The sequence below is a fragment of the Eleutherodactylus coqui genome, chromosome 10 (assembly GCF_035609145.1).
Source record: "Eleutherodactylus coqui strain aEleCoq1 chromosome 10, aEleCoq1.hap1, whole genome shotgun sequence".
In the NCBI taxonomy this organism is placed as follows: domain Eukaryota; kingdom Metazoa; phylum Chordata; class Amphibia; order Anura; family Eleutherodactylidae; genus Eleutherodactylus; species Eleutherodactylus coqui.
Genome location: NC_089846.1, coordinates 117,541,282 through 117,555,739, shown reverse-complemented (window position 1 = coordinate 117,555,739; position 14,458 = coordinate 117,541,282). Strand labels below are relative to the sequence as shown.

Below are 14,458 nucleotides of genomic sequence, written 5' to 3'. Positions count from 1 at the left end.
TCAACTTTTTGGACACCACCATAAAAATTTCAAACAACTCAATACAGACATCCCTATACCGTAAACCGATTGATCGGCCCACATACCTCAGATGGGACAGTTTCCATCCTAAACACATCAAAAAGTCCATTGTCTACAGCCAGGCCATCAGATACAACCGGATCTGCTCCAACCCAACGGACAGAGAGGAACATTTGTACCATCTTAAAAGAACATTTATAAATCAGGGCTACCATCCCACCTCAATTGATGACCAAATCACCAGAGCCACCAGGATACCCAGAAGTCAACTACTCCAATACAAGGAGAAGGAAAGAAACAATCGTGTACCTCTAGTAGTGACCTACAATCCGCAACTAGAGGTACTAAGGAAAACCGCAAGAAAACTCCACCATACCCTGCACAAGGATGACCGTCTGAAAACCATATTCCCGGACCCTCCGCTTCTGTGTTACAGGCAACCTCCTAACTTGAGGAACTTTATAATCAGGAGTGCATTACCCTCTGACACACAAAAAGGAACTTATCCCTGTAATGTAAGGAGCTGTAAGACCTGCTCACATATACTAACTACGGACAGGATACGGATCCCCAACACACAGCAGGACTATAAGATCCCAGGGACATTTACGTGTTCCTCGTCCAATGTTGTGTACCTGATCATGTGCAGTAAATGTCCTGTTGGGGGTCTTTATGTTGGGGAAACAGGACAGAAACTGAGAGCCAGGATGAGATCTCATCGCCATACAATTGAACACAGAAAAAGAGAATTACCTGTGGCCGAACACTTCTCTAACCACGGACATGACATAGGAGACATGAGAGTTCTGATATTGAAGGGTGGTTTCAAGTCACAAAACCACAGAAGAATTTGGGAATATAAATTGATAACAACCTTTGACACGCTGAATACTGGGTTAAATTATTCCCCAGGATTTATGCGTGAATGGGAAGTGTGAGACTTGATTGCACAGATAAGACCCCCATCAACAGTAATTCAGGGACCATAAACTTTCACTCCCTTATCAGTGCTTAGCTAAAAATGTTTGTATATCTCTTGTAGAAAGTCAAGCCTGCTGACCTCCCCCCCTCCAACAGTAATTTAGGGACCATAAAACTTTCACTCCGCTATCAATGCCTAGACAAAAAAAAGTTTGTTTGTTGTTGCAGAATTCCTTTTAAGTGCGAACCAATCACATCCATATCTGTGCCTTGTCATAAGTATGTATGTTATAAGTGTGTATAAATATGCATGCCTCTTCAGATCCAATCCATTTAAGCCGGAAGAAGTACCCTGCGTTGGTACGAAAGCTCGCTATTATTACATCATGTATTTTTGTTAGCCATTAAAAGGTATCATATCTACAAGACTACGTCGTTTCTCTTACTGAGAACAATCACATTATGAGTGCTGAGGCATGTCTTTCTGTAACTGCATCCCAATTTTTGCCATCAAAATACTGGAACTCCAGTTGACTCCATAAATGCAAATCCAACCCATCAGTTTGCATTAGTTGGAAACAGTTCTGTGATAGCACCATGGCTTCCATTAGAAACACAAACCATGCTGTAGGGGTAGGTTTATGAAACTGGCTAAGTAAAAAAACTGTCTTAGTTGTCCATAGCAACCAATCAGACTTCAGCTTTCATTCTACCAGAACAGAATACAAAATAAAAGCTGCACTGTGATTGGTTGCTACGGGCAACTTAGACAGTTTTTCTTTTAGACAGTTTCATAAATCTCCTCAATAGTTTGAAGAAGAGACAAGAGTGTGGAGCAATGTCCACTGGGAGGCTCCTCATCCCTAAATAGGTAGTGACCTGTCAATCAAGCCAAGTCAGGTGCAAAGAACTTGGAGGGGGGGAAGGGGGGGCACCCAGCAAATATTTCTCCCCAGTGGGGGGGTGGGGGAGGCGGAGGGCGCCCAGCAAATATTTCTCCCCAAGCCTGGCTCTTATTAAATCTGATGCAGTATCTCTGTTACAGAATAAAAATAGTTCTTTGAACAGAGGGAGCCTGTCAGTATTTTATGCTGCCTGTGGGTGGGGCAGCATGAATCTGCTGACAGGTTCCCTTTAAATCAAGGACTGCTCATCATGCAATTTCCTGATAAAAGTAAGTAGTTCCAGAATGGCGTCGTCTTATAAAAGCTCATTTCTTGTCCGTCCAGTGTAAAAGACTGACAGGAGCGGAAACTATACTCCCACAGAAGTCCACGTAATGTAGAAAGACAAATCCTGGCAGCATGTAGAGGTGCTTTATAAAATGTACTCTTTGTACTCCCATCACACAGACACAGCAACGTTTCGGCCGTGAGCCCATTCTCAAGCTTGAGCAAGGCCTCACAGCCGAAACGTTGCTGCCAGGATTTTCTTCTATATTACTTCTGTGGACTTCTGTGGGAGTGCGGTTTGGACTGTTATCTGGCTGTTGCATTTGGTGGCCCTACCCAGATTGGGTTTTTCTGGTGCTGCTGACGCACTTTGTTATTTTGCATTTGAGGGACGGAAACTATGTGAGATGAAAATCAAAGCGATCTCTTTCCCATGTATTCTCCCCTATGGTACCATCCTGCCTTCTGCATGGGAATGAAACAATGAGAACCAGCGGGGATCGGCATAAACACAGTGGGAAATAAGGTGGGAGGGACTTGTTGTTTGTATAGTGCCAACCTATTCCGCAGCACTTTCAGGTAATTTATTTTATTTATTACCCCCCAGCAGACTGGGTTCTCATTTTACCGACCTCGGAAGGATGGAAGGCTGAATCAACCTTGAGCCAGCAACATGCGGGGATTGAACTCACAACCTTCAGGTCCGTGAGCGAGAGTCTAGGACTACATATTGCTGCTATAACACTCTGTGCCACACTGGGACTAAAAAGTATCAAAAGCATCTACTGATACTTCTCAGCTACAGTTTAGAGTCCCAGAAAGCCTCAAACAGCACTAAATGCTCAATTGTAAGCTGAGCACTATCAGAGTTTGACATGAAGTGGTCAGCACAGCACTCATATACAGGCAGTGGCATAGCTATATGAGTTGCAGTGGTCACCGTTGCCACTGGACTTTTAAGCTAAGGACCTTATTCACACAAGTGTATATATTGCAGCTGCGTCCTAAAATTCCGACCATCTGAAGCATTGGATTCCAATGTATTCATTTAGATAAGCGATTTTGGGGCGCGTAAAAAAATAAGACTTCATGATAAGGACAGCAAAAACCTATTGCATTAGTGACATTATTTTGTCATGGCACAAAAACTTCAAAAAATCTTCCCCTTGTCCACAATACTGATACAAACTAACATGTATAACATTAGTGCTGTGGCTCTGCACTGTGTCAAACTTATCAATGAAATAGGACATATTAATTCAGCAATCACTGTCAGCGGCCATACTTACTCTTTTCTAACACTTTTTTAATCATTTCTTTACAACAAAAAAAAGTGTGTAAAATAATACAATGTAATACTTCGGTATTGCAGTGTACTATCTCTCTTCTTCAAAACTACTAGCCATGGCAGGCCTTGAAGCCACTGTTAGACCTCAGGTTTTCATGGCAACTCATCAGCCCTTTACTTACATACCATGGTCAGCATTGACTAGGGCACGGGTCCCCAACCAGCGGTCCATGGACCAGGACTGGGCCATTGGGGGTTTTTCGCCAGTCCACGCTGCCGCGGTCGACTGCTTACCACTTTAGTAGTTAATACCAGCAGGGGCCGTGGCTCCCCTGCCGATATTCACTAAGCAGTGCTGATCCCGGCGCACACTGTGACATCAGTGGGCAGCCGGGATCCTCCTCCCCTGATGCCTCCTTCTTGGTTCCGCGAGAGCAGGGGAAGGAGGGGTCCGACAGCACACTGATGTCGCAAAGTGCACCGAGATCAGCACTGCTAGCAGTGCCGAGCAGAGGAGTAGCAGCGCTTGCACTAGGAGAAAGGGGTAAGTATATGGGTCTCAGGGATGGAGGCGCTATTACTACTGGGACTGATATAGGGTATACTATTAGTAATAGTGTCCCCTATATTGGCCCCAGTAGTAATAGCATTACTGCTGAAGCCACTGAAACCCCACCCCCATATGGTTGGGGACCACTGGACTAGGGTATCAAAGGGATTAATATCCAGGATCAGAGTTCTAACTCTAATATCAGCCATTTCATATCACTGCAAAAGGACAAATCAACTTAATAGTCACTGTCAGCAACTATACTTACCACTATACTGATATAAAGATACACCGGGGCAGCTATATACCACTTCCAAACAGTATGCAGACAGACAGATTACTATATGGATGAGCATTTCACAGATGCAAAATACTGAAGAACAACCACTCACACCTCTACCAGTATTTTGTGCCTGTGCACTCATTTGCGATGTTTCAGCAGAGCTGCGCATCGCGGAGAAGAAATCTGCAATATTCCCAGTGCTTTCAGTGGGGCCAGCGGCAGCAGCGTTAGCCCCGTTGAAAACATATAGAAGTTTACCGCCAACTTCTGCCACAGCTGTCGCAGCTGTTACAGCTGTGGAAGAAGTCCAGAATGCTATCCCATTGCTCTCAATGGGGTCGGCGCTGCTGCCAGCCCCATTGAAAGCAGTGGTTTCGTGGCAACCCCCGCAGCATGATTTTCGGGGAAGGGCTTGAAATATAAGCCCTTCCCTGAAAATCATCATTAACTGGTTAAAAAAAAAAACTTTACTCACCTCTCCGCCGCTCAGACGCGTCCTCCGGCTGGCTCGTCGACACTGCTGTCCAGCACTTTCAGTAGGCGGGGATTTTTAAATCCCCGCCTCCTGAAAGGGCTGTGCTGATTGGCTGAGTGCTCAGCCAATTACAGGCAGCGCTTGATGAATAGCTAAGTGCTCAGCCAATTAGCACAGCTGCCGCTGGCCCCATTGGAAACACTGGCGATATAGCAAAAACGCCAGTGGGTGTCCACCCTAAGCCCTAATATACATGAACATGCAGCAGCCCATAGCAACTACTTTTTTGCATTGTGTGTAAGCAGAAGTAAAGTAGCACATGGTTTCTGCTCATATATAAGCCCATGAGTGACATAAATGACCCCATGTGTGATGCACACCGCACTGATATTAAAGAGTGAATTCCAATGAGTTGGTGTCTAGGTGAGCACCAGGGCTGTAACGTAGGGCGGGTAGAGACAAGCACTGCCTACTCGTCATGACATTATATTTTTGGCTGTCATCCTAAAGAACATTGGAATAAATCATTCAGGACATGGGAGTGCGGAATTAGAAAACTGCATAGTAAGATGGCAAAGGATTGCAAGTCCTGCCAAGATGAGCATGTGCTTAGTCTTCTTAAGAGCAGGATTTCAAAGGTGCAAAAAAAAATTTGCAACCTTTGATCACATTGAAGTTAACTGACTTGTAAATTGACTTCAGATGTAGGCCAGGAGCAAAAACCGTGTGAGCAGCCGGGCAGTGCCCAAACACCCGGCAGCGAAGGAGACTCACCGGCCTCTCAGCTCTAATATATAGGTGAAGGGAACTACCCTCAATGGGAATGATTACTTTCACTTCATCTGATAGCTTTTCATAATTAGAATCTTTAACCCCTTAAGGAAGCAACTTTTTTTGTTTAATTTTTGATTTTCAGTTTTTCCTCCCCACTTTCCAAAAATCCTGAGACCCAATGCACATGGGCGGATTTTTGCTGAGGAAGGCGAGTGTCTGGCCATGGATTCCGCAGCAATGTCCGTCCATACCATGCAATGTAAAATGATTCTTCCACGTACACGAGCGGAAATCAGTTGCGATTTCCGCTCGCGGAGGAAGAATTGCAACAAGCTCTATTTTGGAGCATCAACATCACAGGTGCGAGAGCATGGCATTCCCTGCACTGTGCATGTGTGCCAGCTAGAGATGAGCGAGCACGCTCGGGTAAGAAGTCAGTTATTCGAGCGAGCCTCGCTCTTCTTGAGTAACTGCATTCTTGCCCGAGTGTGCTCGGGGGTGCAGCAGGGGGCGGCGGGGGGTATTTCTGTTGGCATTCTATTAGGTCAGGCCATAGACCCATCCTAATGGCATAAGTACATGACAGCCCTAGGACTGCCATGTCATCGAAACGGCACCTCGCCATTGCATCGCGCCAGGTGGGAGAATAGGCTGTTAGGGACTCCGATCTAGGCATTTAAGTACCTTTAGTCAGATTTAACAGTGACATTTAAAGGGTTAGGAGCCCCGATCAATGTCAGTCCTGATTGTGACTGTTGCCAGCTGGTATCAGCTCTCAAAGGCAGCCGATACCCGCCGTGTACGGAGTGAGACAGCTCCTCATCCTATTCCATGGTGCCGTACATGAGGTGTGGATGGTCCTGCTCAGGGTACATGGTGTAAGGTATTGTATGCAAATCCCTGGCATGTTGGCATGAGCTGTGTTCAGTCCTGCTGTGTTTCGTGTGTCATCTAGATAGGTCCCTAGGTTCCAGTGCGAGGCTATCCCTGTAAGGACGATTGCCGTGCATGCCGGCACTTTTCATGTGGAAATTGTATTATTAGAGTAAGGACCTGCGAGACAACGAGGACCCTTAAAGTGGGCTCACAGGCTTAAGTATTTTAGCCAAAATACAAACCAATACCTTGCATCGTATTTATTTACATCTGTTTATGCGTGCCTGTATGTTTAGTCATGTTTTGGCCATTAGTCAGTGTTTTATGTCTATCTGTGAGTTCTGCTCGTTATTTCTGAGTTCCGGCTGAATTTCACCAGTTCGTGAGTTTGACGTAGCATGGCCAATCAGTATATGTCCAGTACTCAGAATAGTGATATGAACACATGAGTAGCAATCTGTAAAATGATGATAATTACAACCCCGATAATCTTAAAAAAGGATTCTATTTTTGCAGATAGGAGTTTACAGATGATTGGCAACTTTAAGTGTGTTAAAGAGGTTTTCCAAGACTTAAAAAAAGATAAAAGGGCTTAAAATCAAAATTGAATACATACCTACCCGCCAGCTCCCCATCCAGTGCTTCAGCCCCGTGGCCTGCCGCACAGAACCCAGAGAAAGTGGCAGGTGCTCATTCATTGTGCATGTGACTGCTCACCACTTACAGGCTTCGGACTTATTCAGACAGGCGTATATTGGCCATGTTTTCTTGCCCGGCCGATATACGCTGTCCCTCTCTGCAAGGGGAGGAGGCGGGCCTAGCCGGGAGCAGTGCACTGAGCTCCCACCCTATCTCCGCCTCTCGCCACTGTTTGCAATGGAAGGGGGCGGGGTAGGCGGAATTTAGCTACTCCACCCTCTCATTGCAACCAGTGGGGAGAGGGGGTGGGAGCTCAGTGTACTAGCTCCCGGCCCGCCTTCTCCTCTTGCGGAGAGGGACAGCGTATATCGGCTGGGCGTGAAAACCTGGCCGATATATGCTTGTCTGAATAAGCCCTTCAGCTGTGATTCGTCTATGGCCACGGAAGCCTGTGATTGGCTAAGAGGTCATTTGCACAAGATGGTTAAACCTGTGAGTGGCTGAGCGCTCCCGTGCAGATTAAAAGGCACATGACTGTCTGACGCTTCTTCTGCAAATCAATGGGGGGGAGGGGGGGGAAATGATCAGTTTATTTGAGTTTTACATAAGTTTCTCTCCTCCAAAAATGGAGCAGACAGAAAGGAACCCTGAACTGAGGTCTAACGCAGGTGAAAAAGCAGCCTAAATGAAATACTTATACATAACAAATCTGGAATCCTACATAACTTTTTTATTCCTATTCACAAGGTTATGTTTGAGACAAAAACAACACAATTCATTACCCAACAATGGCTGGCCATACATTTCAGAAAACTGCTGATATCGTGCGCATTGTAATGAGTCCGGGGGGTGTAGGGGTCATCTAGATTTGTTGAGGGGCGATTTAGTATTAATTCCAAAAGTTACTTTCACCTTTGTATTGAAGTTTATTCCTGCACAAGCCGGGTCGGCAAAGTTAATGTATATCCAAAAAGATTTACTGCTCTAATCATCAAATGCCGCTTCCACAAAGTAGTACTTCAGGGTATGCCCAATTATGTAACCAGTAGAGTAAATCAGCAACAGAGCTTTAAAATAGTATGCGGAACAGGAGGCATAAAGCAGATAATCGGGTTTGGTACATAAACTCAAAATCTTCCATACCAAAAGAAAAATGACTTCTCTGGTAGACTGGGAAAGTAATGGGAGATACTCCACAATCCTCTGCCGGGGCTGTGACAGCTGCGACGGGGGATGCCCTTCATCCCCAAAGTGATGCGAGGCGATTTTCACATGAAAACTCCTTGCACCCCTGGGGATTTCACGGCCCCAAATCGCGCTCGCCCATGTGAAGTTAGCTGAAGGGTCCTTTCAGACAGACCAGAATATTACTCAACAGCGTTGCAGAAGATGCCGGCCTGAAACCTACCGGTAGTAGATATTGCCAAGTTTGTAATGACCCAGACAATGGAAATATTTTGTTATTTCTTTTGCATGGTGAACGTTGTAAAAATAATCTGAAAACGCCAGAATTATTACGTCTCTTTTGTTCGCCTCACAGATGTAATAAAAAGCAATCCAAAAGTCATATCTAACTCAGAATGGTACCAATAAAAACTACAACTCTTCCTGCAAAATACAAGACCCCCACAGAGCTGCATTTCCGGAAAACAATAAAAAAAAGTGAATGGAACGATACAGTTTCAATTGTTGTTCCTTAAAACATGTTTTTACTGTGAAAAAGTGGTAACAAATAAAAAAAAAAAATCGATATAAACTTGGTAACGCAGCAGTCGTGCTGATCCACATGAGAAAGTTATCAGGTTCTTTTTACCAAATAGTGAATAGTGAAAAAGCCCCAAACAATGGTGGCATTTCTAGGCATGGGTGGTGCCTATCCCCTCCTCCCCCCGCCAAAATGTAATAAAAGTTCTACAACTAGAGATGAGCGAGTATACTCGCTAAGGCACATTACTCGAGTGAGTAGTGCCTTAGCCGTGTATCTCCCCGCTCGTCTCTAAAGATTCGGGGGCCAGCGCGGGTGACAGGTGAGTTGCGGCGGGGAGCGGGGGAAGAGAGGGAGAGAGAGATCTCCCCTCCGTTCCTCCCTGCTCTCCCCCGCCGCTCCCCGCCCCCCGAATCTTTAGAGACGAGCGGGGAGATACTCGGCTAAGGCACTACTCTCTCATCTCTATCTACAACACATTATATAAGACCTCAGAGTGGTGCCATTAAAATATACAACTTATATATACATTGCGCATGCGTAAAGCCACCCTTAAACCGTTGCGTATTCCTTGGACCGTAAACCGCATATACACGTGTGATTGAGCCCTTATATGCTCTGCTTATAGCTGACTGCATAAGTACTCAGTTTGGCTGTGCAGGACACACAGTAAGTAGCAACCCTTTGTAAGGACAGCAGTATGATTCAGTGTGCTTGCCCACCTGCGACGGGGATTCTGGTTTCCTACTCCATTTGGGAACCGAACTGCGCCAAACAGACCCCATTGACTATAATCGCTATAATAATTCCAGTAACGTGTTTCCCCCCAAAAAATAAGACACTGTTTTATATTATTTTTTGCCCGGGGGGGGGGGAGGGGGAGGGTCTTATACTCACCTGGTCCGTGGCGTCCCGATGGTGTCCGGCAGCGGTGTGGCGTCCTCCTCGTCTCACAGATGTCTTCTGCTGGTGACTGGGGTTTTAAATACCCCGCCTCCAGCAGAGTAAGCGCTGTGATTGGCTAATCAAGCACTGGCAGCCAATCACAGCCAGCACTCGATAAGCCAGTCACAGTCATTCAGTGATGTCATTAGCCAATCACAGCACTCGCTTCGCTAGAGGCGGGGTAGTCAAAGCCCCGTCACCAGCAGAAGATCAGCTGTGAGACGAGGAGGACGCCGCACTGCTGCAGCGCCGACGGAGACCATCGGGGCGCCGCAGACCAGGTGAGTATTGATTTTTTTTTTTTTTATGGGCAGATTAACTAGGTCCTATTTTTGGGTCAGGCCTTATATTTTAAGCCTCTCCCAAAAACCCGATAGGTCTTACTATCGGGGTAGGACCTATTTTCGGAGAAACATGGTATTATGTGCTGGGTGTTTGATGGATCCTCTGATCGGACGATCCAACGCAGATGTGAGACCACCCTCAGTCAGCTTTCTCAAAAACAAATATAACTAAGAGGTTAAACACCTGCACAAAAGAAGTAGAAGATAGATATTGCAGCTACTAATATTTCTGTAGCATGTATGGAAATAAATACATGGACGTATGCACTTATACCTTTGGATGTACACGCCGTATAATCGCATGAATGAAGATTTGCTGCGATCGAGTCCCGAGCTTTAGCCACATATTTTCAGCCAATCACACGGGCTGCTGCCGCGTATCTGCAAAAAAATGCGCAGAAGCGATGAAAACCATTGATCGCTGTGAAATGCTTAGACTGACCAATAATACTTAATTAGGGCAAGCTGCCTGCTTTTCCCAGTGTCGTACGCAGGGCAACTACCTCCTCCTCCCTGTTTTCCAACTTCCATAGAGGTCTATGAGAGCTTGCTGCGTATCTCGGCAAAAGATAGGGCAAGACCTATCTTTTCACGCTGCGTATAGAACCGGCAACCGAAAATGGTTGTGCATGTGCTATTTTTCCGGGTGCATTTTTTTTTTTTCACGTGACACAAAACGTTCTTCTGCATGAATACATTGGAATCCAATGCGTTGCATGGTCGCAATTTTGGGGCGATTTTTTTTTTCAAACAGCTAAATACCTGCGTAGATGCAGTGATGTGAATAAGCCCTAAGTAAAAAAAAAAATAAGCAACCAGAATGAGTTTTTTCTGCAAATCTGGGCAAGCAGTTACATCTCAGGCAGATATGCAAATGATTAGAGTTGTGGTGTGATAAGATGAACGGTCTTGCCACGTGAGGCCCTAAAGGTGGTTCCATAAAAAGGCTCTCAGAGGCTCCTTGTGTGTAGTGACCTCTTTTTCCGCTTGTGTAGAGCTTGTTGGCCGCTAGACGCCTCCATGATGCAATTGAAGAGAGTTCACCCAGTTAACAGTTTGACAGGCGGTGAATTATTGGAATGCAGGAAGCTGGATGGTTGTTTCGACAAATTGTCTGCCACCTGAGCTGTTCTAACCAGACTGTTAGGAGGTGTTGGCACCAGTGGATGTGTGAGGGCATGCAAGCAAGGCGACCAGGTTCAAGACGCCCTCGATAGACCACCAGTAGAGAGATCATCTGATGGTCCGACAAGCACAAGCAGCTCCAACTGTTTTGTTGTCCGCCATCTAGAGACAGGTGACACCAGATTGTTACAGGGCACCGTTGTTACAGGTCCCCTGCCAGAAGCATCTCTGGGTGCTTGGTTGAAGGACGTTTGGTCTCATTGGTGTCCATTACATGTACTGCCTTTGACATCCACCCACTGTTACCTAATTTTGCAGTGGTGTCATGAACGACAAAACTGGACACTACAGAGTGGAATCGGGTTGTCTTCAGCCACAATTCCAGGTTTAGTTTGGGCGCTGACGACGGCCGTGTTCATGTCTGGAGACCTCGGGTAAGAGACACAATCCTGCCTTTGCTCTGGAGCGGCACATTGCCCCAATGCTGGTGCAATGATGTGGGGGGCCATCACATACGACGGTCGGTCACCCCTAGTAGAGGTACAAGGGACAATGACAGCTCAGCGATATGTTCAGGACATCCTGCAGCCACACGTTTTCCTCTCATAGCGGCTTCCAAGAGGCATTTTCCAGGAGGATAATGCTCGGCCGCACACACAAGGGGGTCACAGGACTGCCCTCACAACATTGCCACACTTCTGTGGCTTGCCTGGTCTCCAGATTTATCACCAATAGAACAAGTATGGGACCATCTGGGACTCCAACTTCAACAGCCTATGGCCTCATGTCCACTAGTTAAATGGAATTGCGGATTCCACAGCGGATTTCCGCTGCGGGATCCACAGCGGATTTTGCCCATAGGGAATCATTGGCCATCCGCGGTCCATTAAATTGATTTTTGCACCCGCGGATGGCATTTTAAAAGAATTGCATTTTTCCTGGGCGGAAGAAAAAACGCGTCATGCTCCATTCTGCCGCGGATTCCGCGCGGATCGGCAACATTGCTATCACATTGATAGCAATGTGTGCGGATATCTGCATGCAAAAAAATGCCTTTTAAAGCAAATCCGCGCGGAATCCGCCGCGGAAATCCGTGGTAGATTCTGCGCGGATTGTATTTTTTAAGTGGACATGAGGCCTATGAGTTTTCACGCTCTAAAGACTCAGTTACAGCAAATGTGGACTGATATGCCTTCATGCCCGCCCATATCACATCTTAAATCCAATCTAGAGGTAGTACAACAAGATACTAGACCCTCCCTTAAAGGGATCCGTTTTTTTCAATAATGGCTTTTATTTGTGCATTTTTGCATGCGTAATTTCAATGGGTTAGTTCTCATGTACACTTTTTGCGCAAAAGTACAATCTGCTCTATTTTTTGCATATTTGTGCTCCAAGGGCCCCATAGAAGTCAATGGGAAGTGCACAAATATGCAGTCAATACTCACACAAATGCGCAACATGCTGTGCAAAACTGTGGAGAAAAGAAAACTTCTGGACCTCCTCAGACTAAAAATCATGGCAGATGGGTTGTTTTGCGCACACATATGAACATGCCAAGTGTGCTGAAAAAAAACAGTAGTATGCGCCGATAAACACTCAAAAATGACTACTTCATGCGCAAATACGTCGCTGTAAGTTGAGCACGTTTGTGCATACAGTCGTCTGAAGAATCCCTAAATTACTCTCTTGTTCTGATATTGTACTCAATATTCGGGTGCGTTTACACTTGCAATAATATTGCGCAGTGCGAGACTGAGTGAAAACGCAGGATTGTGAAACCAATGATTTTCAATAGTTTCATTCCCATTTGCAATGTTTTCACTCATGCAATGTTGTGATTTTAAAAAATCGCAGCATGCCCTATCTTTCTGTTTTTTGCGATTTTTAATTTTTTTTTCCCCTATGGAGCCTCCTTTTAATTGCATCACAACGCACAAACTTGCGATTTTCATGCGACACGTTTTTAACATTAGAATGCCCTATTGACCTTCTCGCTGAAAAAAATTACGCAATTCTATCATGGGCGGCAGTGATGCGATGCAAGATTATACTCAAGAAACACTCAAAAACACCTGAACACAATTGCGATTTTGCTGCGATTTTCATGATCGCCAGTGTGAAAGCGCCCCCCATAGAAAGTTTCATTTGATTCCGACAACTCCTTCTCGGAGAGAGATTCTTTTTTTTCCCTGTGTATATACTACAATGTAAACTGCACAAAAGAAGTAAAATCAAAAGACTTTGTGTTTACTAATATTCCTTTAACATGTATATACATAAATACAAATAGATACATTGTAGTAAATAAGTTACATAATAAGAAGCAACAAGCTTCTGAACGATCTACTCTATTCCAGTCCCTTCTGTCTGTGCATAGGTGTATACATGTATGGCAGGTAATGTAGGTCAGTTGTGTGGCTGGTGTTACATGGGCATTGAGGGATATGGTGCCAGGACAAGTTAGCAGAGAGGAAGGCACAGAGAGCTGGGCAGAGTCTGGAGCGAGGAGGGATGGTAGGAAGGAGGACCCAGCAGTGTGGCAGCAGCATGAGCCGGCTGCAGCTCTCCCCTCTCCGGTTGCTAATGATGTGACCTAGTTTCTGCAGTAGTTGCTGCTCTGTGCTCCAGCCTCTCACTTCACTCCCTCTTCTCCACATACACAGAGGCCGGGGAGGAGGAGCAGGGCAGACTCATCACAGCTACCAGTTACACAAGCAGCGCTGTCCTGTAGCCCCTGGTGCCTCCCTGCCCTGTTCTGGCACTGGCACAGGTGGGCACTACTTAGCAGTGGAGTAGCTTTTGGGGTACCCCCCTCTCTCACATCCTTCAGTGCTTTGGAATTACTCTCATTATTACTGGATACTTTTTGGGATACACAATCATGATGACATGTTGAGATTGGGTTTTGTGGCTTGCTGGCTGTTGGATTTAATCATTGTCCTGGTACAAGGAGTCAAGATCAGCACTGTCCCGGGATCCTGGCATGGCAGTGCCACTAACTGACTTCAGTAATTAATCCAGGGTAAGTGGACTTACTGTATGAGATCTGTGGGGAACTAAAAGAATTTAGGGAATGGATGAGCAAATGAGTTTCCATTGTACAAGTCGATACTAACTTCCGTGACAAAACTTCCACCTGCAAGTTCTGCTGTGCGCCATTGTTGTATAGGAATGCATTGATTGGTACGGTGTGTGCGATTTAAGGCAGTTACGACACTTCTGCCGCAAAAGTTGAACATTTTTTGAAATCTTTGACTGAGTTGAAAAAATGCTACTCTGTAGAAGCAGGGTTGCCAATGGTACTTAAATTCTTGGACAATCAGTAAAAAATGACTTT

General features: G+C 45.6%; 1 protein-coding gene across 1 annotated transcript in view; it reads left to right on the top strand.

The window, feature by feature from the left end:
- The first annotated feature begins 13,810 nt into the window (after window positions 1–13,810).
- PASD1 (PAS domain containing repressor 1) overlaps window positions 13,811–14,458 on the top strand; it is a 141,198-nt gene continuing 140,550 nt past the window's right edge. The window contains exon 1 of the mRNA XM_066581775.1: window positions 13,811–14,143. The gene's annotated coding sequence lies outside the window, so the exon portion shown is untranslated. The remainder of the gene's footprint in view (window positions 14,144–14,458) is intronic.